This window comes from Callithrix jacchus, chromosome 18 (genome assembly GCF_049354715.1).
Source record: "Callithrix jacchus isolate 240 chromosome 18, calJac240_pri, whole genome shotgun sequence".
Taxonomy (NCBI): domain Eukaryota; kingdom Metazoa; phylum Chordata; class Mammalia; order Primates; family Cebidae; genus Callithrix; species Callithrix jacchus.
The window spans coordinates 9,474,535-9,500,391 of NC_133519.1; the positions used below are offsets into that span (position 1 = coordinate 9,474,535).

Below are 25,857 nucleotides of genomic sequence, written 5' to 3' on the forward strand. Positions count from 1 at the left end.
ACCTGCCCAGTGTACTGTAGATTCTTATATGGACACATACAGGGCTTGTGCTTCCAGTGTCTTTATTTTCTCTACCTCAAATTTCACCTTGTAAAGGCTTCTTTTACCTTTTTAATGCTGATACAGATGGCTTAAAAAGTGAAATCAGTTATCAATGAACTCAGGGAAAAAAAGCACTACAAGTTTTATCACCCTGAGGAGTCATTGCACAGGCATCAGCAGACTTTTTAAAAAATCACAGTGGTTAGACAACATAATTTGCATTGCCCAATATCTTGTAAAAACAGCTAAACGTTCTATTTCACAAACTGCCTTCTCAGACTTTGCCTTGGATGATTTCCACTTAATAAGGTGCATCACAAACCATGAAAATATTCTCTCCAGGCACACACAGCTCACTAGAATTTTTGTTCTCAAAATATTGATTTCATGATTCAACATTCCATCAGATAAGAACTCCGGACCTGAGCTTTAGACTTTTTCTACTGAGTTGCAATTATAGTTTGAAAAGTCTTGAAAATTATCTATTTCAATTAATGAAAGGTAGAGATACTGTTCTATGACAAAGATTAGATTTATTCCCAAGTCCCCATTGTTCACAAGAAGCTAGTGTTCCGTGAAATTTGTGATTATACTTAGATTCTTAAACTGCGTTACGTGACAGTATGGTGTCATTTGTACACCCGAAAAATATTACTGGAAATTATCCGGAAACAGAAGTGGTATGTGGCTACTTAGGAAAATGCCCACTGATGGTTTTAGGACTGCTTTTGGTGCTGTCTTTTCCCCACAAACAGTTATGCTTATAAAAGAATGAATTTTCTTTTGAACATTTTTTTTTGTTTTTCTTCACTCACATATCAGGCATGAAGGATGAATTTTCTAAATTTGGTTTATATTGGCCAACACAAGTTAAATAACAGTGTGAGGCACTTAAACTTCATGCTGGCATCTGAATTTAATCTCTCTGCTAATCAAGTACTTTGCAATGCTTCATATCCTTTTTAACTTTCCCCATTGCCTGGATGAGAAACCTTTGCAAGCATTTTTGTGACTCTTAAAATTATAATGTATTAGACCTTTCAGTAGAGTGATTTTTAAATTATCTTAAACACTCAAATACTGTTTTTAAATTAAGGAAGTCTTCAACATAAATCTCAGTTTACAATTACACGTTTGAGATTGGAGTTACATTTTAAAATTGTCTTCTTAAAAGTTCAAATTGTCTTCGATAATCAAAATAGTTAAAACATAAACATTTGTACTCATGTTTCCTAATGCAAATTATTAATTTCCTGGAGTCAATTGTATTTTGAGTGATTCTAAATTTTCATAAGTTTCAAATGTTTACCATTGCAATCCCAATTATGGAAGTCCAAATACTGTGAAGGGCTGCTTTCCTAAAGCAAAGTTTTTGGCGCTGCCTCTTTGAGTCCCTAAGTACTTAAGAAACAGGACTACTGGCTAGGATGCAGTTGAACAACTTTTACCGTGGCACTGATGATAGAGGTGAACCTCTTTGTAGTTGTCAGACTCAATATATTTCACAAAGAGGAAGTAATGATGATGGACATGCCCCTTAGATTTAGAATCTATGTTTCAAGTGAAACTATATGTAATTGGTATCTGACGGCTATAGCTCTTGGTTGTAATATTAATTTGTTGCTTTTAAGTTCTCCAAGTTAATTAACTTTTCCCTACAACTCTAAAGACATTTGAACTTGATAGAACTCCACACTCTTACATACATCCTCTCTTAGAACTACGTAAGGCTTTCCAATATTAAAATCACGTTCCATTAGTATTGTCTGTTTTCTATGGCTTCTGTATATTTAGTGTTATCAAAATGTATTCTTAGCAATGACAGGTTCCTCATTCCTTAGAGTATTCATATAGCTTATTTCTGTTTATGCTGTAATAGAGTTTCGGAGTTTAAAGGTATTTTTAAAGTGCATCTAATTGATTGACTCAATGACAAAGAATCACTTTTACAAGAAAGAAATCTGTAGTATATTGTGACATGTACATTTTGACTACTTATTCCTAGTCATAGTACTCAACTTTTTATTTGGGTGGTGATATAATTTATTACCCAATTAGGTAACTTTTGAGAGTAAAAGAGAGAAAAATCACTAATTAATAATCAGGACTATCCCGAGAAAACTGAGATATTTTGTCACCGATGGTGCTCAACCATACTTAACTGAAATGTTTAGAACATTTTCATTCACAAGCAAATTCTATAGAGCACTGTTTTTTACATTCCATGCGCTTTTGAACATTTTTAGTCAGCTAAATTTAAATGCCGCTGTAATATGTAAAAATATTCAAGTAAGGTTACATTAATTGAATGGGAGACTGCAGACCTGAAACCTATACTCACACCATGCTCTTTGAGGTACAGCAAAGATCCCTTAGGCACCACCTATACCCACAACATCCTCTTTGAGATACACCATGATCCCTTAGACACCACCATAAAAATATGGAGCTCCAGAAGACTATTTACAAACTACTACATTAGTTGAATAAAAATAACATTTATCAAACACCTATGAAGTACCTGCCAGTATGAATGGTATGGAAATGAAATTGCAATTTAAATCTAAGTTTAATTAATTTCAGGCCCTCATTCTTGTTTTTCAGAAGAAAATGCATTACGTCTTTGTAAATTTCATATCTTAGAAAGTTCTGTCATCATTATATCCATCTCTCAGGCCACCTTAGGTTATGTGACACCAATAACAAGTAACTTCAAAATTTCAGAGGCATAAAAGAAACAAATTAACTTAAAAACTTTTTTAAAAGAAAATGTTTATGGTTTACATTATATAATGTTTATATGTTTATTGCAGTATGGCAAGACACTCTATTATAGTCCCTGAGATACGTAGGCTACTGGAAGCTCTGTCTTGACATATACTTCTGTGATCCCAGAATTAAATAAAGGCAAAATGTTAAGTATTCATTGCTCTTACAGTTTCTGTGTGGAGATTACAAATGCCTTTTTTTTTTTTTCGCATTTTATTGTCCAGAACAAGTTGAGTGTTCATGGTTAGGTCAACCAGAATGCAGAGATGTAATTCTTCCATAAAGATGATCCACAGATAATATAGTCAGTTTATCAGAATCTTATTTTAACAAAATCTTCTCGAACTTGTAATTGATATTTCTGATTCTTTCCTATGGGGTCAAATGTATCATGAGAGCACGCGTGTATTTAAACCCACCAAAAGTCCCCCAAATATATTTTGACTCATTTTTCATAGCCATCTAAAATGTCTTCTTTTCCAAATTAAACATTTCTAATGGTTCCACTGTTCTTGAAAAGGCATTGTTTAATGCAGTGCTTCACAAATCTGATTGTGCATTGGCATGTTCAAAATGCAGGTTCCGATTACACAGACCTGGAAGGAGACTGTAATAGAGCTTTTTGGTTTGTGTTTTAACTAAATGGTATCTTGGCCCAGTGTTGAGTCTTTAGCTACAAGTGATTCAGTTCTTCCTTTTAGCAGCTAATGAAGTCCATACCCCCACCATTTCTGTTAAAGAGTTCTCACCTTCATGGCCAATATGCTCCAGCCCAAATCACCCTGAGGCCAGGTTTCAGACAACCAGGAATAGCGTATGCTTTGGAGCCTGGAAAATTATTCAAATAAGCCAATCCACAAGAAGCTCAAGAAACCCAGTTAGCTACAGCACACTTGCCACACAAGCTGTCCCCTGTAGCTCTAGCTTGCTGTTACCCTGCCCTGGGGAACAGCCCACTGTATGCCCTGTCTGGCAGCCTTTTCTTGTTTGGAGCTGTAAAACAAAGAGATAAGCATTTCATCTATTTCCATGCCAGTGTGTTGTGTCCCACAATCAAAATAACCTTTAAATCTCATAAAACTGGCTGCTATATGTCTGTACGTAGTTGCCATGGTTCTCCTTACTCAAATTCCTTGGCCTTGGAATATTCAAAATAAGCAGAGCCAATTATTTAAACTCCCTGATGACTAAATACTAGCCCAGGTGTCAGCCACCTTAGGGGACAGGAATGCTGGGGGCACCTGAGCTGCACTTTCTGGGGTCAGCAGTCAGGTGTGTTTCTGGTCACATCCTGTGTTTGGCAGAGGCCAATTTCAGGGACTCCTCACTTCCTTGGCATTGATGTTTCCTTATTATTATTTAGGGAAGAATACTGGCGCTTCTGTTTGCTTTCGGCAACCTGTCCTGCGTAGGCTAAACTCTCCCACAGCAGAGAAATATCACCCCATCTCATGATGCTGCTCAGGTGGATGTAACAATGACCTGTATATCCTCTGTGCTTTTGCAGGCAATATCGTTTTATTGTACTTCATTGCAGTTTGGAGATGAGCATTTTTACACGTTGAAGGTTTGTGGCAATCCTGCCTCAAGAAAGTCTATCAGTGGCATTTTTCCAACAGCAGGTGCTTACTTTGTTTCTGATTGTCATGTTTTTGTAATTCTTGCAGCATTTCAAACTTTTTCATTATGATTAGATTTGCTATGATGATATGTGATCAGTGATTTTTCTTTACTATTGTAATTCTTTTGGGACGCCATCAATCATGCCATTATAAAGAAGGCAAGCTTAATGGATAAATGCTGTCATTGTGTTCTACTTCACTTACCAGCCATTCCCCCATCACTCTCCCTCTCCTTAGACCTCCTTATTCTCTGTGGTACAACAATATTAAAATTAAGCCAATTAATAATCCTACAATGGCCCCTAAGCTTTTAAGTGGAAAGAGGAGTCACCACATCTCTCACTTTAAATAAAAAACCAGAAAGGATTACGCTTAGCGAGGAAGGAAGACATGTCAAAGGCCAAGACAGGCTGAAAGCAAGGCCTCTAGGACCAGTTCGCTAAGTTGTGAATGCAAAGGAAACGTTCTTAGAGGAAACTCAAAGTGCTGCTCCAGTGGACACACAAATGATGAGAAAGCAAAGCAGCCTTGTTGCTGATGTGGAGAAAGTTTTAGTGGTCGGGATGGAAGGTCAAACCAGCCACAACATTCCCTGAAGCCAAAGCCTAATCCAGAGCAAGATTCTAACTCTCTCTAATTCTATGAAGGCAGAGAGAGGTGAGGAAGCTGCAGAAGGAAAGTAACCTAAGATAAAAACAGTCTCTTTGGTCATAAACTGCATATCGTCGAGTTAGCCAATATTCCGACATGCTTATAAATGCTGCCCTTACGTATTACTTTCAATACGTTATACTTTAGCTCTTATACTTTGTGATGAAACGTTTTTTTCTAATTGAAATACATAACACAATACACCATTTTAATGTACACAGTTTAACGTGCTTTGGCAATCATACACATTTATGAAGCTGTCTTCAACATCGAGATAGAGACAGTTTCCATTTTAACAAAAACTTCCTCAGGCCCACTTAGAGTCAGTCTTCACCCTAGTAAGTGAATCCTGACTTGTTTTCTGTCTCTATCATTTTTGCCTTTTCTAGAATATCATAAACATGGAATCACACAGTAGATTCATGTGATTTCTGTAGAAAAATGCTTGCAATTTGTCTGAAGACACACCTATTTTAATTAATATGATCACGTGAACATACAGTTAGGAAGAATACGTTTTTTTTTTTTTGAGACGGAGTTTCGCTCTTGTTACCCAGGCTGGAGTGCAATGGCGCGATCTCGGCTCACCGCAACCTCCGCCTCCTGCGTTCAGGCAATTCTCCTGCCTCAGCCTCCTGAGTAGCTGGGATTACAGGCACTCGCCACTATGACCAGCTAATTTTTTTGTATTTTTTTTTTAGTAGAGACGGGGTTTCACCATGTTGACCAGGATGGTCTCGATCTCTTGACCTCGTGATCCATCCGCCTCGGCCTCCCAAAGTGCTGGGATTACAGGCTTGAGCCACCGCGCCCGGCCGGGAAGAATAAGTTTTAATGTTCAAGATGAGAAGAGGGTGACAATAGTGAGCAGCAATGTGGTCTATATTTCAAAATAGCTTGACATGAGGATTTGAAGTGTTCCCAACACATAGAAATGATAAATGCTCAAAACACTGGCTATCCTAAATAGTCTGACTTAATCATTACACACTCTATGCATGTAGCAAAGGGTCGCGTGTAGTGTAAAAATATATACACATATTATATATCAACTATTTAAAATTTGATAAAGTATTATTGTTGAATCAGAGTAATCTCTGGAAAGTATATTTATATAGTTTCAATGTTCTGTGGAAAACTCTCACTAGATAGAAAAACGAATGCGAAATTAGCAAACCAGATGTCTTAGAGAATTCTTGAGAGTTTTCATGGCAGTTTCAGGCAACATGCTAGCACTTCGGCTTATATTTTAATTGCAAAAGTAACACTTTTATTGATCTGGGTGAGCATCTTGAGAAGGGGCAAATTCTAGAAGAGGAGAGAACAACTCTATATGCTGAGCAAGGTCAATGGCTTCTTCCCCTCCATCTTCCCATGAGGTATTAAGCTTACCCAGAATCTAATATGAAAGCCATTAACTAATACTTAAACATTAATATAGATTTTTTTAAAAACTAATAGGAATTTACATCTAAAAACTCACTCTTCATTATGTAAGTATTGTCCTTTAACGTTCAATTAAAAATTGACCTACTACCAGAAAGGTAATAAAAACAGGAACAAAAGAAGCCAAATGCATTACAAATGAATAACATAACTACACTGGAAGTCAAAGGGAAGAAAAGAGCTAGCCTAAAAAAAATTGGAAAAAAAGTTTTTGACCAGATACTGTAAAGTCAAAGATAAAAGAAGCTGTATACACACACTGCCGTATGGTGATTCCATGTGTTTCTCACAAGAGGGTAAGTCATTCTGAAGCGACCTCACACACATATATTGTTTTATCGGTGTTGTAGAAAAAGGTTACAAGTAAAGAGGAGGGTTTTTGTTGTTGTTGTTGGAATAGAATTTTAAGTATAAGAACTCATACACACACAGAGAGAAAGAGAGAGAGAGAGAGAGCGACAGAGAGAGAGAGAGTGAGGGAGAGAAAGAATTTATACATATACTACACAGTATTTACATGTATGTTTTTAGCTCTGTACCCTGAGGGACATTGATTTCCCAGTAGCAATGAGCACGCCTGGCACCTACGTGTTGGTTTCTAAGTGTTATCCAGTAAGAGGAATAGGGCTCTGTGATGATTAATTTTATGTATCAACTTGTCTAGGCCATAGTTCCCGGATAATCAGTCCAGCACGGTCTAGATGTTGCCATGAATGTGTTTTTAAGATGAGATTAGCATTTAAAACAGTACACTTTGTGCAAAAAGCTTATCTTATTTAATGTGAGTGGCCCTCATCTAATCAGTTGAAGACCTTAACAGAAAAGACTGAAGTTCCCAGAGGAAAGGCTCATTCTACAAGTGGATTGCCTTCAGAGTTGAGCTGCACTCTTCTAGCCTATGGGCCTGCCATGCAGATTTTTGAACTTGTCAGCTCCCATAATTGTGTGAACCAATTCCTCAACATAAATGTTTCTATATACATATATACACACATCCTAGTGGTTTTGTTTCTTGGGAGAGCCCTGACTGATACAACTTCTTTGGAGGAATGGTTGAATCCAAGGCTGATTTAGGAAAAATACAGCATGAGCCTAGAGCATCTTGTGTCAGAAAGTAGGCACATGTTCAAAAAAGGAGAGCTAGGAATTTTCCATACAAAAATTTGTATGGAAATTTTTGAATAACAAGATAAATGGTGATAGTAGTTATTATAATCCATAGAATAATAAAAACAAATATGGACCCACATTGATAGCAATACATTATTGAATAGATAGGTAAACGATGAGAGAGGAAAGATCTTCCTAATAAAATAACTTGAATGAATAAATGTGGGGGTAAAGAGAAATGTAAAAATCACCAGTAAGCAAACATCACAATAATGATTGCTGGAAATAAGAGCCACAGATGGATGCAAAATTCAGTAGTTGCAACTTGAAAAGAAACAAAATTTTTACACATTCTGAGGATTATCTTCCTGAGATGATTTTAATTATAAAGGAAAAAATTATAGGCCAATACTCTCCAAAAATGCCAAAGTAATGTAATACAGTGAAAGAAGGAGGAACTGCCACATACTGGAGGAGACCAAGGAGATACATGTACAGTGTGAGAATAAGATTCTGTGTTGGATACTGAAATAGAGAAAAGTGGAAACTGACGAAATTCATATAAGATCTGTTTTATATGAAACATTTTCTTGTTTTTGTGATTATTTATGGTTTTCACTATTATTCAAAGTTATCCTTGCACACAATATAACTTGGGGGTAAAATAGTTCTACAAGATTACTTGTAGCAATTCACAATCCTAAATTTCCTTCTAACTGGAGGCTACCACTTTCAATTCTGTTTGACATTTATTCTAGAATTTAACTATATAATTCCAGATACTATACCTATTTAGCTGCTCCTTGATTATTTTCTAAGTTTTAGGCGTTATATACTGCTCCTACTAGAGAATATCTTCTCAAAGATCTTTTTCAACCCGTTTCAAGCCCCTAAACCACCCCAACACATATAAGCTCCCTTTTTCCTATACCTCTAGTTAAACTGAAATTTTGATTTTTCTTGATTTCAGTATTCATGTTGTAATTATGAAAACATAACTCAAGCTGAGCCATCTATTTTACTGTGACCGTTTGAAAAATTTCCTGCTTCAATATTTTTCCTCTGGAGTTAAGATTTATCTTATTTTTAGGAATGCAGAGAAGGAAGCCTGCTTAGTTTTGATGTGTTTCACTTGTTTAATGCTAAACACTACCAGTTGTCTAAATCTTTCCCCAATGTCTTGGAATTCATGAATGATTCTATCAAATCAATCTAACCGAGGAAAACTTTACAGGGGGCTTCTCTTCTGCTTTAGTCTGGTACAGTTTCCTGTCATCTCTCTTCACTTACTATCTTGGCTGTTTCCTTCTGTTGTCTGTTGTCTTAAATCTCTTATTTTATGCACCTTTTTGTACATTACTTTCTTGACTTCAACCTAGTTGAAATCTGGACCCGGTTCAGCCTGGTTTAGGTAGTGCACAGTTTTTAGAAACTTTCTAAGGAAGTACCAGAGGCAAACGTTTTATGACCTTTCGTGAATGATTTTCCTATTGCTACATAACAGACTGTCACAGTGACTTAAAACAATAACTGCATAGGTCAGGCAGCTCAGCCAGGTTCTATACTCAGAATGTCACAAGACCAGTATAAATTTCTTGAGACAATGATGTCTTGTCTGGAGGCTTGGGACAAAGACCTCAGTATTAATATCATTGGATTTCCCCAGTATTAATATCATTGTCCCTTTTATTTTGGTCTGTTCAAATTTCCAGGAGAAAGATCATTTTTTAAAATTTTTCCCTAAAAGTTTAGGCTTAATTAACTAAATTTTTAGAAACTCAGAAACCTCAACATACATTATGCAAATATTCATATAACAACCTGATTTCAGTACAGGATCAACACTAAATTATTCATGATATCTGCCACTCCAGACACTACTTTTACTGTACCAGTGAATCCAATCCCTATGGCAGAGCAGGGGGATCAGACTCTGGGTGGGTATGGTAGATATTGGACTTGTGAAACCAAATCTCCACTTTTACTCACACATGCACACCCATGCACACACTCACACACACATGTGCACACACACACAATCATAACACACTCCTTGTAGGAGGAGACGTCACCCACCGCTGAGTCTTTTGCGGGATCTGTCAACTAAATTTTGTTGTTCCTTAGGTCTTCCCATTCCTAATATATAATTTGGCGGTATCAGATTTTCTAAATCATGTAGGCTTTGGCATGCCTTCCATCTTTCCCAATTATTCTTTTCTTGCTCTTGTCTGTTCTCTTCATCATTGTATATTCCTGAATTTAAGAAAAGTCTCTTTTCCTTTCTTTAAGAGGGCATCGAGGAAGAGATTTGTTAAATATATATGCTGAATCACTATACTTACATGGAGATCCTTCATAATTTTAAATAAACATTTTTTGATGCAGAAAAATTCACTTGGTAATAGTAAAATATAAAGAATATAAATAATAAAATATATAATGCATGAAGAAAAATGCCATCATAATCCCACTACAAAATAGCAACTTTTAGTAGTTTGTAATACATATTTGTAGATGTTTTTCAAAATAAACATTCTAGAAATTGATTCTGTCAAAATGAAGCCACAAGTACATATAAATAAATCATAACAAAAATTGGAAACAATTTGAATATTAATAGGTGAATGAATAAATCGGTTGTGCATTATAAGAAAGGGTACACAGTCATGCACTGCATAATGACATTTCAGTGAACAATAGATTGTACATACGAAGGTGGTCTCGTAAGATTGTAATGAAGCTGCCCTATACCAGCTGTACCATTTTTTTCTCTTTCATACTGTATTTTAACTGTACCTTTTACATGTTTAGATACACAAACACTTACCACTGTGTGACAGCTGCCTACAATCCCTAGTATAATAACATACTATCCACCTTTGTAGCCAAGGAGCAACAGACTATACCATATAGCCTAAGTATGGAGTAGGCTAGACCATCTAAGTTTGTGTAGGTACACTCTAGGATGTTTATACAATGATGACGTTGCCTAACTATGCATTTCACAGAGACTATTCCCATTGCTAGATGATGCCTGTGTGTACAGTCACCAAAAACAATTAGTGTCCTATGCATTCACATAGAAAAATGCCCAACAGGTATCGTTAGGTGAAAAAAGTTCAATATTTAGAACATAATAAAATGAGTGTATATTTATTGGTATATAAATTATACATATATAAAGCTAAGAAAAATTTCTATAAGATATTAAAAATTTAGAAACAAATTAAGGTTTGTCATGCGTGAAAGCTGAATATATGCACACATAGAGAAACATGAATATATGCATGTATGTACGTATATGTTCATGTATTTCTAGTATGGAAGAACATAAAATAATGAGCTATTTTGTGTTTTTAAATGAGTTTCTAAGCATTATTTCAACACAAGAAAAAGAAAAATCTTACAATTACTAACTAGAAAAATATATGTGGATACATATTTTTTTCAGAGAATTTTTAACTATAAAATCAAAGGAAAAAATGTAAAAAAAACCTCTTTACTTAACTACATGCAAATTAACTCTGACCAAAATCATCCATACATTAAAAGTCACCAAAAATAATGAATAAACAGAAATTGTTTTAAAATAGCAAAATAAAAGGAAAACATATTTGCAAAACTATGACCATAATTTAGAGTATTAATATTTATATGCTTTCCTTCTAAGTCAATAGAATAAATATTTATTTTTGCCATACAAAAATTAATTAGGACAAGAAAAGATATTAAAGAAGATAAGCAAATTTCCTAATTTAGGAAAAATATTCACACAGCATTAAAAAGGTATAAATTAAACAAATTAGATATGATTTTTATCCTAAATTGGCAAAAATTAGAGAATTGTGAATAATAAAATTATTGCATGTTTTTATGGTTTCAAACTGTCATAATCTTTCTAAATGGCAATTTGGCCATTTAGGCAATAACTTAATGGTATTAATTATGTGAATAATGTTAAAAACTTTATCCTAAGGAAATAAGTATAAAAACACACATTAACATTTTTTTGCCTAGAAAAGAAAATATGAAAGAATCTCAATATTTCCACACATTAGAAGGTTGGATATAAAAATTATGGCATATCCATATAATACTGTATAGATATTAAAAGTAAATATATATATATATCTCTTCATACTTGGCATAGAAGTATACATTTTTGGTGTGTATTTTATAATACCATTTATATTTCAGAAACCGAAAAGACATTATGTACACTTAGTAAAATAACATTAGATAACGTTAATCATGTTTATCTTCAATAAAAATATTAGGACATTTTATTTAATTTTTGTTTTTTTGACTTTTATTTTCGATTTAAAGGACTTGTTACATGAATATGTTGCATGATGCTGAGGTTTAGAAGGATAATCCTGTCATCCAGATGATGAGCATAGTACCCAGTAGGGAGTTGGTCACCCCGGGCCACTTTTCCTCCCTCCCGCTTCTCGTGGTCCTCAGTGTCTATTATTCACATCTTTGTGTGTGCGGACGCAGCGTTTCGTCTCCACTTAGAAGCAACAACATGCAGTGTTCAGTTTTCTCTTCTTACGTATATTTGCTTAGGATAATGGCCTCCAGCTGCATCCAATTTGCTGTAAAAAGCAAGGTTGTTTCTTTGTTGTGTGGCTGTGTACTATTCTATGTTGTATATGGACCACATTTTCTTTTACCATTGATGGGCACCGAGGTTGATTCTGTGTCTTCGCTATTGTGAATAGCGTTGTGATGAACGTATGAATGCATGTGTCTTTTTTGTAGAACTATTTATTTTTCTTTTGGGTATATACAGACTAATGGGATAGCTGGGTCGAATGGTAGTTCTCTGAAAGATCACCAAACTCCTTTCCACAGTGGCTGAACTAACTTGCATTCCCACCAACAGTGTATAAATGTTTCCTTTTCTCCTCAGCTTGCCAGCATCTGTTAGTTTTTGACTTTAAAAAAACATCACCATTCTTGACTAGTATGACAGTATCTCAATGTGGTTTTGATTTGCGTTTCTCTGATGATACAGTGATGATGAGCATTTTGTTTATATGCTGGCAGTTTGAATGTCTTCTTTTTTTTTTTTTCCCTTGAACCATAAAATTTTATTGGCAGGTCAAGGGACGTGCCGGGGATAAGGGTCCCTTCCTTCCCATCGCCTCACCCAGGAGACACCCTCCAAAGGACAACAGAAGCCCCGGGCCTGCTGCCTTCTCAGAGGACCTTGGAGGCAGACAGGTTGTTGTAGCGATCTTCCCGGCCCTCCAGCAGGCTCCGGTAGGTGGCGATCTCCTGCTCCAGCCGCGACTTGACGTCCAAGAGCCGATGGTACTCCTGATTCTGCCGCTCACTATCAGCCCGCACATCGCCCAGCTGGGCTACAATACCACTGATCCGCGCCTGGATCTCCGCCAGCTGGGCTCCAAAGCGCGCCTCCGTTTCTGCCAGTGTGCCTTCCAAGCCGGCTTTCATGCTCAGCTGTGACTGCAGCTCAATCTCAAGACCCTGGAGGGTGCGCCGCAGGTCACTGACCTCGGTGTTGCTCATCTGGAGCTGCTCTCTGTGGACAGCGACCTCCCGGTTCAGTTCTTCAGTCCGGCTGGTGAACCAGGCTTCAGCATCCTTCCGGTTCTGCTCGGCCATGACCTCATATTGGCTTCGCATGTCACTCAGGATCTTGGCGAGATCGGTGCCTGGAGCTGAATCCACCTCCACACTGACCTGGCCTCCCACTTGGCCCCTCAGCACACTGAGTTCCTCCTCATGGTTCTTCTTCAGGTAGGCCAGCTCTTCCTTCAGCCCTTCAATCTGCATTTCCAGGTCAGTCCTGGCCAGGCTCAGCTCATCCAGCACCTTGCGCAGCCGTTGATGTCGGCCTCCACGCTCACGCGCAAAGCCTGCTCCGTCTCAAACTTGGTTCGGAAGTCATCTGCAGCCAGACGGGCATTGTCAATCTGCAGGACAATCCTGGAGTTCTCAATGGTGGCACCAAGAATCTGGTCCCGCAGGTCCTGGTTGGTCTTGTAGTAGTGGCTGTAGTCGCGGGAGGGCCCGGGCCCCTGCTTCTGGTACCAGTCGCGGATCTTCACCTCCAGCTCGCCGTTGGCCGCCTCCAGGGCGCGCACCTTGTCCAGGTAGGAGGCCAGGCGGTCGTTGAGGTTCTGCATGGTGAGCTTCTCGTTGCCCGCCAGCAGCCCGTCGGAAGTGGCCAGGATGCCGCCATAGCCGCCGCCGTAGCCCCCCGAGGAGGACGAGGACACGAAGCGAGTGGTGGACACGGACACGCCGCGGCCGCCGGAGCCCCAGTGTATGCTAGGTGCGCGAAAGGCGACACCCGGCCCAAAACGCACGGGGCCGCCGCCCAGGCCCCCGAAGGACGACGTGGACGACTGGCGATAGCTGTAGGAAGTCATGGCGAGGCGGAGCACGGACCGAGCGACCCTGGTCCCAGAGGCTGTGATCACCGGAGGCCTGTATGTCTTCTTTTGAGAAGTGTCTGATCATGTCCTTTGCTCATTTTTAAATTGGATTATTTGTGTTTGGCTGGTTGATTTAAGTTCCTTGCATTCTGGGTATTAGGCTTTTGTTAGATGCATATTTTGTAAATTTTTGTCTCATTCTGTAGGTTGTCTTTTTACTCTATTGATAGTTTCTTTTGCTATGCAGAAGCTCTTTAGTTTATTAGGTCCCACTTGTCAATTTCTGTTTTGTTTCCACTGCTTTCGGGGATTTAGCCAAAAATTCTTTGCCAAAGTTGATGTCAAGAAGGATATTTCCTAGGTTTTCTTCCAGGATCCTTATAATTTGAGGTCTTACATTTTTATCTTTAGTAAACTTTAAGTTAATTTTTATAGGTGGTGAAAGATAGGGGTCCAGCTTTATTCTCCTGCAAACGGCTAGCACCACTTACTAAATAAGGCCTTTTCCCATCGTTTATTTTTGTTGATTTTGTCAAAGATCAGATCATTGTAGCTGTGTGGCTTTATTTCTGGGTTTTCCATTCTGTTTCATTGACCTATTTTTGTACCAGTGCCAGGCTGTTTGCATTACTGTAGCCTTGTATTATAGTTTGAAGTTGGATAATGTGATGCCTTGGGCTTTATTCTTTTGGCTTAGGATTGCTTTATCTTTTCAAGTTCTTTTGTGGTTCTGTATAAGTTTTAGAATAGTAAATTTCTGATCCTGTAAAAAAATGGCATTGGTATTTTGATAGGAGTGGCACTGAATGTGTATATTGCTTTGGACAGTGTGCCCATTTTAATGATATTGATCTTTTAAGGAGAGTTTAAAAACATGGTCTCATTAAAGAAAATTTCCTAAAATTGAAATCAGTCAGTAATTCCATGAATTGCTTAACAATTAATTTTATGCAACCTAAAAAAAACCTAAAGAAATATTCAACTATGACTTTAAGATAATAAAAAATACATTTTCCTTCATGAGCCTGACACAATCAGATGAAACCTTTTGAAGATGTTCTAGAGTTCAGTGATTCAGAGTCATAGATATTCTCTCCTTTCTGCACATGGCTAGCCAGTTTTCCCAACACCATTTATTAAACAGGGTATTGTTTCCCTATTGCTTGCTTTTGTCAGGTTTGTCAAAGATCAGATGGTTGTAGATGTGTGGTGTTACTTCTGAGGCCTCTGTTCTGTTCCACTGGCCTATATCTGTTTTGGCACCAGTACCATGCTGTTTTGATTGCTGTAGCCTTGGAGTATAGTTTGAAGTCATACAGCCTGATGCCTCCAGCTTTGTTCTTTTTTCTTAGGATTGTCTTGGCTATGTGGGCTCTTTTTTGGTTTCATATGAAGTTTAAGGTGTTTTTTTCTTCTTCAGTTCTGTGAAGAAGGTTGATGGTAGCTTGATGGGGATAGCACTGAATCTATAAATTAGTTTAGGTAGTATGACCATATTCACAATTTTGATTCTTCCTAACCATGAGCTTGGAATGTATTTCCATCTGTTTGTGTCCTCTCTTACTTCCTTGAGCAGTGGTTTGTAATTCTCCTTGAACAGGTCCTTTACGTCCTTTGTTAGTTGAATTCATAGGTATTTTATTCTCTTTGTGGCAATTGTGAATGGGAGTTCAGTCTTGATTTGGATTTCTGTTTGTCTGTTATTGGTGTTTGGGAATGCTTGTGGCTTTTGCACATTGATTTTGTATCCTGAGACTTTGCTGTAGTTGCTTAGTTTCAGGAGATTTTGGGCTGAGACAATGGGGTCTTCTAAATATACAATGGGGTCTTCTAAATATACAATCATGTCATCTGCAAATAGAGACAATCTGGCTTCCTCTCTTCCTAATTGAATATCCTTTATTTCTTTTTCTCACCTGATTGCTCTGGCTAAAACTTTCAATACTATGTTGAATAGGAATGGTGAGAGAGGGCACCCTTGTCTAGTGCCAATTTTCAAAGGGAATGCTTCCACTTTTTGCCCATTCACTATGATAATGGCTGTGGGTTTGTCATAAATAGCTTATATTATTTTGAGATATGATCCATTGATGCCTAGTTTATTGTAAGTTTTTAGCATAAAGTGCTGTTGAATTTTGTTGAAGGCCTTTTCTGCATCTGTTGAGATAATCATGTGTTTTTTGTCTTTGGTTCTGTTTGTGTAATGGATTACATTTACAGATTTGCATATGTTGAACTAGCCTTGCATCCCCTGGATGAAGCCTACTTGATCATGATGGATAAGCTTTTTGATGGACTGCTGCAATCTGTTTGCCAGGAATTTATTGAAAAAAAATTTTTTTTGAGACAGAGTCTCACTTTGTCACCAGGCACCAGGCTGGAGTGCAGTGGCACAATGTCGGCTCACTGCAACCTCCGCCTCCCGGGTTCAAGCAATTCTCCTGCCTCAGCCATATTGTCCTGAAATTTTCTTTTTTTAGTTGTGTATCTGCCAGGTTTTGGTATCAGGATGGTGTTGGGAGGTTTCCCTTTTTTGTTGTTGTTTGGAATAGTTTCAGAAGGATTGGTACCAGCTCCTCTTTGTATATCTGGTAGAATTCAGCTGTGAACCTGTCTGTACCTGGACAATAAAAAGGTCTCAGCTTTAGACCTTTTTATTGGTCTATTCAGGGAATCAACTTCTTCCTGGTTTAGTCTTGGGAGGGTGTAAGTGGCCAGGAATTTATCCATTTCTTCTAGATTTACTGATTTATGTGCATAGAGGTGTTTGTAGTAATTTCTGATGGTAGTTTGTGTTTCTGTGGAATCGGTGATATTCCCTTTATCATTTTTTATTGCATCTATTTGAATCTTCTCTCTTTTCTTTTTAATAAGTTTGGCTAATCATCTATCTATTTTGTTGATCTTTTAAAAAAAACGCCTCCTGGATTTATTGATTTTTTGAAGGGTTTTTTGTGTCTCTATCTCCTTCAGTTCTGCTCTGATCTCAGTTATTTCTTGTATTCTGCTAGCTCTTGAGTTTGTTTGATCTTGCTCCTCTAGTTTTTTTAATAGTGGCAATGGTGAGTTGATTTTAGATCTTTCCCTCCTTCTCACGTGGGTATTTAGTGCTATAAATTTCTCTCTAGACACTGCTTTAAATGTGTCCCGTAGATGCAGGTACATTGTGTCTTCTTTCTCATTGGTTTCAAAGTACATCTTTATTTCTGCCTTCATTTCATTATTTATTCAGTAGTCATTCAGGAACAGGTTGTTCAGTTTCCAGGTAATTGTGCAGTTTTGAGTGTCTTTTTTTTTTTTTTTTGAATTCAACAAGTATTTATTGAGTGCCTATTATGTGCTAGATACTTTTCCAGGTACTTGAGACACATCAGAGAACAAAACCAAGAGCCCTGCCCTTGTGGGGCTTCCAGTCTAGCATTTATCGCCAGTTCACCTGCAGGCTACCTGGAGCCTGAGGCAAGTCACCGCACCTGTGTGCTTGGGTCCTCAGCTGCCCAATGGGAAAATAAGCAGAACTGGCTCAGACTGGATAATGTGCCTAGTGTACTGTGGATGCCAAACTGGATACCCTCAACCTACCACCCAGACAGTAGATAGGGCTGGAAGTTGATTTTTAATGATATAGTACAATGGAGGGAGGGTAGAGGGGCTAAGCCAAGCTGTCTGGGGTGCTGTCGTGGTGGGGGACTGGCTACACAAACTGCTGCTGCTGCTGCTGCTGCTTCTTGGTGGCCGCCTTGCTGGCGAGGTCCTTGGCCTTCTCTGTAGCTGCCAGTGCCGTCTCCTTTGCCTTCTCCTTGGCTTCCTTGGCTGTCTCAACAAGTGTTTTGGAAGGGGCCTCACCTTGCAGCTTTGCCAAGATATATTCAAAACCCTTCATAGTCTTGGTCACGTTGCTTTTGAACCGGGCAAGACCAAATTCCTGGACAGCTCTGGAGACACCAAATAAGCTAGAGGAGTCCCAGGCTTCACGGCGGATTTCGGTCCAGCCACTGTTGTCAGAGTTCACACAGTAAACACATCGTTCCTCCACCACCATCAGCCTGGCGTGGTTGATGTTCCAGGTGAAGGTGGTCATGGTCTGATTCTGTGGGTCCACAGTAGAGTCCTCCAGGATGTACACCGAGTGAGCAACATTGGCAGGAAACAGTCGCTCGGCCCAGCGAGGCATCCTGTTGGTCTTGGTCAGGAGTCGCCGGGACAGCAGTTTCTGGTCAGGGGTCACCTCCCGGTGTACTATGTCTTCCGTCAAGACATGTTTGCTATAGGGATTTGGGTACCGCTGCCAGAAGGCGGCGAACACTTGGTCCCAGGAACTCCGGAGCAAGCTCTGGCCCAGGAAATACTTCACCATCGTCCCGGCCGGAGCGGGCTCAGCACCCACGCAGCATCAGGGGTGCGGAGCCTGGGAGGCACGCGGGGGCCGGGCCGGGCCGGGGCTCGGCGCACACCCTCCGCCAGGCTCGGGGCTCAGTCACCAGCGCACCGCGCCCTAGCAGCTGCCGCCGCCGCCGCCGCCGCCGCCACCGCCGTGAGTTGTCCCTTGAGTGTGTTTCTTAATCCTGAGTTCTAATTTGATTGCACTGTGCTCTGAGAGATTGTTATGATTTCCATTCTTTTGCATTTGTTTAGGAGTGATTTACTTCCAATTATGTGGTCAATTTTAGAGTAAGTGCTGTGTGGTGCTGAGAAGAATACTCTGTGGATTTGGGGTAGAGATTCTGTAGATGTCTATTAGGTCCACTTGGACCAGGTCTGATTTCAGGTCCTGGATATTCATGTTAATTTTCTGCCTCATTGATCTAATATTGACAGTGGAGTGTTAGTCTCCCACTATTATTGTGTGGGAATCTAAGTCTTTTTGTAGGTCATTAAGAACTTGCTTTATGTATCTGGGTGCTCCTGTATTGGGTGCATAGATATTTAGGATAGTTAGCTCTTCTTATTGCATTGATCCTTTTGTCATTATGTAATGCCCTCCTTTGTCTCTTTTGATCTTTATTGGTTTAAAGTCTGTTTTTTTTCAGAGACTAGGATTGCAACCCCGGGTTTGTTTTTGTGTGTGTGCTCTCCATTTGCTTGGTCAATCTTCTTCCATCCCTTTGTTTTGAGTCTCTGTGTGTCTTTGCATGTGACATAGGTCTCCCGAATACAGTACAACAATGGGTTTGGCTTTTTATCCAGTTTGCCAGTCTGTGTCTTTTGATTGGGGCATTTAGATCATTTTCATTTAAGGTTAATATTATTACATGTGAATTTCATCCTGCCATTTTGATACTAGCTTGTTGTTTTGCTCATTAGTTGATGAAGTTTCTTCACTGCATCATTGTTCTTTACCATTTGATATATTTTTGCAGTGGCTGGTACTAGTTGCTCACTCCCATGTTTAGTGCTTTCTTCAGGAACTCTTGTAAGGCAGGCCTGGTGGTGATGAAATCTCTCAGCAGTCGCTTTTTCATAAAGGATTTTATTTATCCTTCACTTATGAAGCTTAGTTTGGCTGGATGTGAGATTTTGGATTGAAAGTTCTTTTATTTAAGGATGTTGAATATTGGCCCCTACTTTCTTCTGGCTTGTAATGTTTCTGCTGAGAGATCCACTGTGAGTCTGATGGGCTCCCCTTTATGGGAAACCCGACCTTTCTCTCTGGCTGCCCTTAGCATTTTTCTCTTCATTTCAACCCTGGTGAATCTGATGATTACGTGCCTTGGGTTTGCTCTTCTTGAGGAATATCTTTGTGCTGTTCTTTGTATTTCCTGGATTTGAATGTTGGCCTGCCTTGCTGGGCTTGGGAAGTTCTCCTGGATAATATCCTGACGAGTGTTTTCCAGCTTGGATTCATTCTCTCTGTCATATTCAGGTACACCTGATTTAGGTTCAAGTGTAGATTAGATCTTTTCACAAATCCCATTTCTTGGAGGCTTTGTTCATCGCTTTTTACTCTTTTTTCTCTAATCTTGCCTTCTCATTTTATTTCATTGAGTTGATATTCAATCTCTGATATCCTTCTTCTGCTTGATTGATTCAGCTATTGAAACTTGTGTATGCTTCATGAAGTTCTTGTGCTGTATTTTTCAGCTTCTTTATGTGGTTTATGTTCTTCTCTAAGCTGGTTATTCTGGTTTGCATTTCATCTAACCTTTTCAAGGTTCTTAGTTTCTTTGCATCAGGTTAGAACATGTTCCTTTAGCTCAGAGAAGTTTGTTTTTACCTACCTTCTGAAGCCTGCTTCTGTCAACTCATCAAACTCATTCTCCATCCAGTTTTGTTCCCTTGCTGGTGAGGAGTTGTGATCCCTTGGAGGAGGAGAGCCATTCCTTTTTTTGGTGATTTCATCTTTTATGTGCTAGTTTCTTCCCATCTTTGTGGATTTGTTTAACTTTGGTGTTTGAAATTGGTGACTTTTGGATGGGGTCTCTGAGTGGACACCCTTTCTGTTGATGTTGAAGCTATTTCTTTGTGTTTTTTAGTTTTCCTTCTAACAGTCAGGCTCCTCTGCTGTAGGACTGCTGGAGTTCCACTCCAGACCCTGCTTGCCTGGGAATCACCTGTGAGGGCTGCAGAAGAGCAATCACCTGTGATTGCTGCCTTTTCTTTCCTCTGGTAGGTTCGTTCCAGAAGGGTACCTGCCAGATGTCAGCCAGAGCTCTTCTGTATGAAGTGTCTTTTTGGATATTTGGATTTTGGCTTTTTGGAGCTCCATTGCTCCCTTTAGGGCTGCTGCGCTGGGATGTTTAAGTCTGCTGCAGGGTAACTCACAACTGCCCCTTTTCTCTGGTGCTCTGTCCTGGGAAGGTGGGGCTTTATTTATAAGTCCTTGACATGCTGCTGCCTTTTTTCAGAGATGTCCTGCCCAGCTAGGAGAGAGTCTATTCGTACTGCTGAGCTGCTGCAGGCTCTGGGCAGCTCTGTGTAAACTTCCTTGTGCTTTTGTTTACACAGGTGAGGTTAGAACTGCCTGGGCAATGGCAGACGCCTTCCCTGCACTGAGTTGGACCTGTCCAGGGTCAAGCTTAAACTGCTGTGCTGGCTGCAAAACTCTCAAGCCAGAGTGTTTCAGTTTGCTGGTCTTTGTGGGGTGGGACCTGCTGAGCCAAATCACCCAGCTCCCTTCTTTCAGCTCCCTTTATTTCAGGGGAGTGGGAGGCTCTGTCTCACTAGTGTTCCTGATTCCAGCCAAAACAGCCACTCAGATTTGTGCTGAAAACCCACAGAGCTAATTGGAATGGCTGCTCAGATCTGTGCTGGAAACCCACAGAGCTGGTCGGAATGGCTGCTCAGGTCTGTGCTGGAAACCCACAGAGCTGGTCGGAATGGCTGCTCAGGTCTGTGCTGGAAACCCACAGAGCTAATTGGAATGGCTGCTCAGATCTGTGCTGGAAACCCACAGAGCTGGTCGGAATGGCTGCTCAGATCTGTGCTGGAAACCCACAGAGCTGGTCGGAATGGCTGCTCAGATCTGTGCTGGAAACCCACAGAGCTGGTCGGAATGGCTGCTCAGATCTGTGCTGGAAACCCACAGAGCTGCTTGGAATGGCTGCTCAGATCTGTGCTGGAAACCCACAGCGCTTGTTGTCCCAGCTGAAATCTCCTGGTCTGTGGGCTATAAAGACCATGGGAGAAGCACAGGATCTGAACCAGGGTGTCAAAGTGGCTGGAAAAGTCCCCGATGGCCTCCGCTGGATAGAAGGGGGGCCTTCTGGCCAGTTGCACTTCCTGGGTGAGGCAGTGCCCCCCTGTCTTGATTTGCCCTCCTTGGGCTACACCCATTGTCCAACCAGTCCAACTGAGGTAAACCTGGTACCTCAGTTAAAAATGTGGAGACCACTCCCCTATTGTGTCCATTGCTGGGAACTTCACCCGGGAGCTATTCAGCCATCTTAGTGGACTCCCCCTCCCATTTGCATCCATGGTAAAAAATTCTTGACCTGATTTTACTCAGTTTACATAATTATTTTTGACAAAAACTCTTGGCTAAGGGAATACTAAGAAGTACCTCAATGAATCTCTTGGTTTCCAGGTGTAGTCTTCCTTGTCCTAATTTGGAAATTGAAATAAATATCCTTAGCCAATATCTTTTTCTCTAACTACTGGTTTAGAGAAATGAGAGAAGAAAAATAGTGATTGCATTTCTTTGTGAAAATCTTCCTGTCCTGAGTTTTATGACCTTCTAATCCACCAAGCCCAAGACCACAAATGATTTAAGTCATTTATTAGGTAAAGCAACCACTCTAATCACCATCTATTGGTTTCCATAGCTGCCCAGGTGGATTTTGTGGGAAATAAAACCCCATAGAACCTACATTTTAAGACACATACCACAACCTGTGTAGTGCCTTGGTAGAGCATCACCATATTCCATTACTTAGTATCCCGATTAGTTAGCCATCATTAAAGATAACTGTATGTCAAAGCAGTCTCATTAGTACTCAATCTCTGTGACTCACAGTGGCCACTGTGCCCACTTTTTCTCTGATGTTGAAGCACAGCTACCTAGTGTCTGCTACTATTACTTCAGTAGTCCCAAGGATATTGTAAAGATATGGACTCCTCTAAAGTTGTCATAGTAGTTTCTTTTTTCTTGCCCACTGTGCTATGTTTGGTATTGAAAGGCTTTAATTTTTTCTTTTTCCCGAGTATATGCTCTCAGGTAATTCAAGGCAGACGTTTCATGCTGCACTCCTTACAATTACAATTATAATCTTGGTAACTGTTACAGTCTCTTGATCTCTCTATATTTTGTCTCTTCCTGAGTCTTGTATCATGCAACCACAATCTTGTATCATGCAACCATCATTTGAGAAATATGAACTCACCACATGCCACAGATTACCCATGTCCTCTTTCTCCCTGCCAGGTCAGTTTTCTGCATGCTCTTCAAACATGTAAGGAAGCCAATCCTATACACCAGCTTGATAGTTCAATTTCCCAGTGCCATTTCAGTATAAGTCCAGATCCCAGCAAGTTAAGTACACTCAAATATGGTAATTTGGAAGAGGTCAATAAAGAGAATATTTACAAAGCTATGGGCAGGGTTACATAAAACCAAAAAGGGATTGCAAAGCATATTAGGACTAGCAACAGAAAATAGCTTATACCGTTCTAGATTGCAAGGGTCAAAGAATGTGGTTATTAAAAATGTTATAAGGGCCAACCATCAAAATTAGCTGAATATATTGCCCATCAGAGTGGAATAAATGCACCATCTCACTGTCCTTCTGCCTTCTAATTTTTTGGCAGTGATTTTTACTACTTGACCTCAATAAGAAACCAAAGTGTAAGAGAGCATACTTTCGCAGTCTGTAAAGGTCAGTTTCCCAGGACATTGAGAAGGATAAAGAAGGGTGGGGAAATAGTCTGAAATGGCAAACATGGAAAATACAGAAAGTCTAGTTTCCGGAAATTATTTCATTCTCATATACCTGAGAGTGTTAGTAAACACTTCTGGAAGAGAAATGTTTTTCCATTTAAGATTCATTAAGCTATAATTATGAATGAGTGCATAAAAGTGAAGACCTTCTATCTCTGTTACACGTTCTACCAGAAAACATTCCCTCCTTAACAGAAAGCAAAGGAAAGGGAATTCTAGGAAATATCATTCAGCCTAATCCAGTTAACATTTGACAAAGTCATCACAGGATACCTATTGTAAACTTTATAATTATTCACATCTCTTTAAATATATTTTATTTCCAAATAAGGGCCACAATATCGTGCTTTTATCCAAATGATGCAATTGGCCTTGCGGAAATGATAACAGCTCCTTCCCAGGAGATGTATACAAGACCCTGTTTTTTCTTTAGGTGATGTTCATTCCTGTAGCTGATTCTCACATCAACATTCTGCAACAGAAACACTAAGAAGTAAAGTTAAAGACCATTAACAAATCATACATTATGCATGAGGAAAATGCGAGAGCAGAAAAATATTTGGTTAACATACATACAAGCATATTTAAATCAAAGTAATAAATATAATTTCTTTTTTTTTTTTCTTTTTTTAAGAGACAGGGTCCCGTTTTGTTGTTCAGGCTGGAGTATAGGGGCATGACTGTAGCTCACTGCAGCCTCAAATCCCAGGGCTCAAGGAATTCTGCCACCTTGGCCTTTTGTGTAGCTAGGATTACAGGTGAGAGCCACAACACCTGGCACACATTTTCATAACTATTTTAATCCATTCTTCTGTAACTAGTGACACAGTCATAGCTGTTATTTACAAATTTTTTATAATAGCCTTCTTCTGATACCTATTCTATATCCACTTTGACATGGCTTAGAATCAGTAAAAGCTAGGCAGGGCTAAACAGGAAGGGGTATTTCTTTATTTATACTATTTCTTCATGTATATTCATCTAGAATTTATGAGGAATCAGGTACAGCGTTCTTTGCATCACATTGTTGCTTCCAGGGAGTAACAGAGAGAAGCAGGTGTTTCCGAAACCATTTCATCAACAAATAAGAATTCAACAGAAGTCATGTCTTCTAAAAGTTAGCATGATTATCTCCTGTTTATATTTTCTACACTCTCTCGGATATCTCCGAGAAAAAGTACAGTAAAAAGTAAAATAGGCATTGAAGTTAAGTCTGTTTAAATTTTTGTTTATTTTCTATTTTATTTTGTTTATTGGTTTAACTCTTTGTTTGCCTACTCCACCCTTTACCTCTTTCCCCCCTAAAAGCCTATCACAAACTGAACTTCACATCTGAAAAATTTGTCAGTATCCTTCGAAGACTTTAATCTATGAAATTAATTAAAACAGTTACAATATTAAAAAACAGGCTTTTTTCAGCTCTCCATTTGAGACTTTTTTTTTTTTTTTTTTTTTTTGAGACGGAGTTTCGCTCTTGTTACCCAGGCTGGAGAGCAATGGCGCGATCTCGGCTCACCACAACCTCCACCTCCTGGGTTCAGGCAATTCTCCTGCCTCAGCCTCCTGAGTAGCTGGGATTACAGGCATGCGCCACCATGCCCAGCTAATTTTTTGTATTTTTAATAGAGACGGGGTTTCACCATGTTGACCAGGATGGTCTCGATCTCTTGACCTCATGATCCACCCGCCTCGGCCTCCCAAAGTGCTGGGATTACAGGCTTGAGCCACCGCGCCCGGCCTGAGGTTTCTTTACACTGAATTATTAATTAGAAATACCTGTGTATAGATACAGTTATTTAGATTGTCACTGATCTACCTCTTACGGCAAATCTTTGTCTTTTACTTCCACCAAAATATCAAGTTTTCATTTTAACTTTAGTAATAAAATATTACTTCCGTGTTTTATGCCTGTATTCTTTTATTGTCAGTCATCACAAATGACACAGACTATGATTTCAGAAATGACCTTAAACATACACCTGCTGTTTCCCTCCATATATTTTTAATTTTTGTTTATTTACTCATGACATCTATAATATTTATAATAAATCACTGGAATTTTCTGAAAATTTCCTACCAAATATGCATTCCTTTTTTATGCAGAAGATGGGAGATATTAGATAGGCAAATACTGACAAGACAGGACCCCATTCAAGTGTTACATCGGCGGCGAGATAGAATAGTGAGGAGTCTTAGGCTGTCAGAAGTAGCATGAAGGGTATAAGAAATATTGCTCTCAAAATAATAATTAGTTTCAGAATTTAATCTTATGTGTGTGTAGAATGTCAGATAAACACACAGGGAAGTGTAACAGCACATCTTTTTACTTTATTTTATGTTTTATGAAACAAATTTAAAAAAATAGAACTTTGCCTGTGGATAGAAGTCTAGTAGTCCCAAGGACAGGAAATCTGTATGACCTAAATTGGTTTTC

The 25,857-nt window shown here is 39.2% G+C and overlaps 2 pseudogenes across 1 annotated transcript; both read right to left on the reverse strand.

Moving 5' to 3' along the window:
• Positions 1-12,771: 12,771 nt before the first annotated feature.
• Positions 12,772-14,102, reverse strand: LOC100395944 (keratin, type I cytoskeletal 19 pseudogene; annotated as a pseudogene).
• Positions 14,103-17,338: 3,236 nt separating this feature from the next.
• Positions 17,339-18,575, reverse strand: LOC100396300 (PRELI domain-containing protein 1, mitochondrial pseudogene; annotated as a pseudogene). The gene has a single exon (XR_013529194.1). The product of XR_013529194.1 is annotated as a PRELI domain-containing protein 1, mitochondrial pseudogene (transcript).
• Between the last annotated feature and the right edge of the window lie 7,282 nt (positions 18,576-25,857).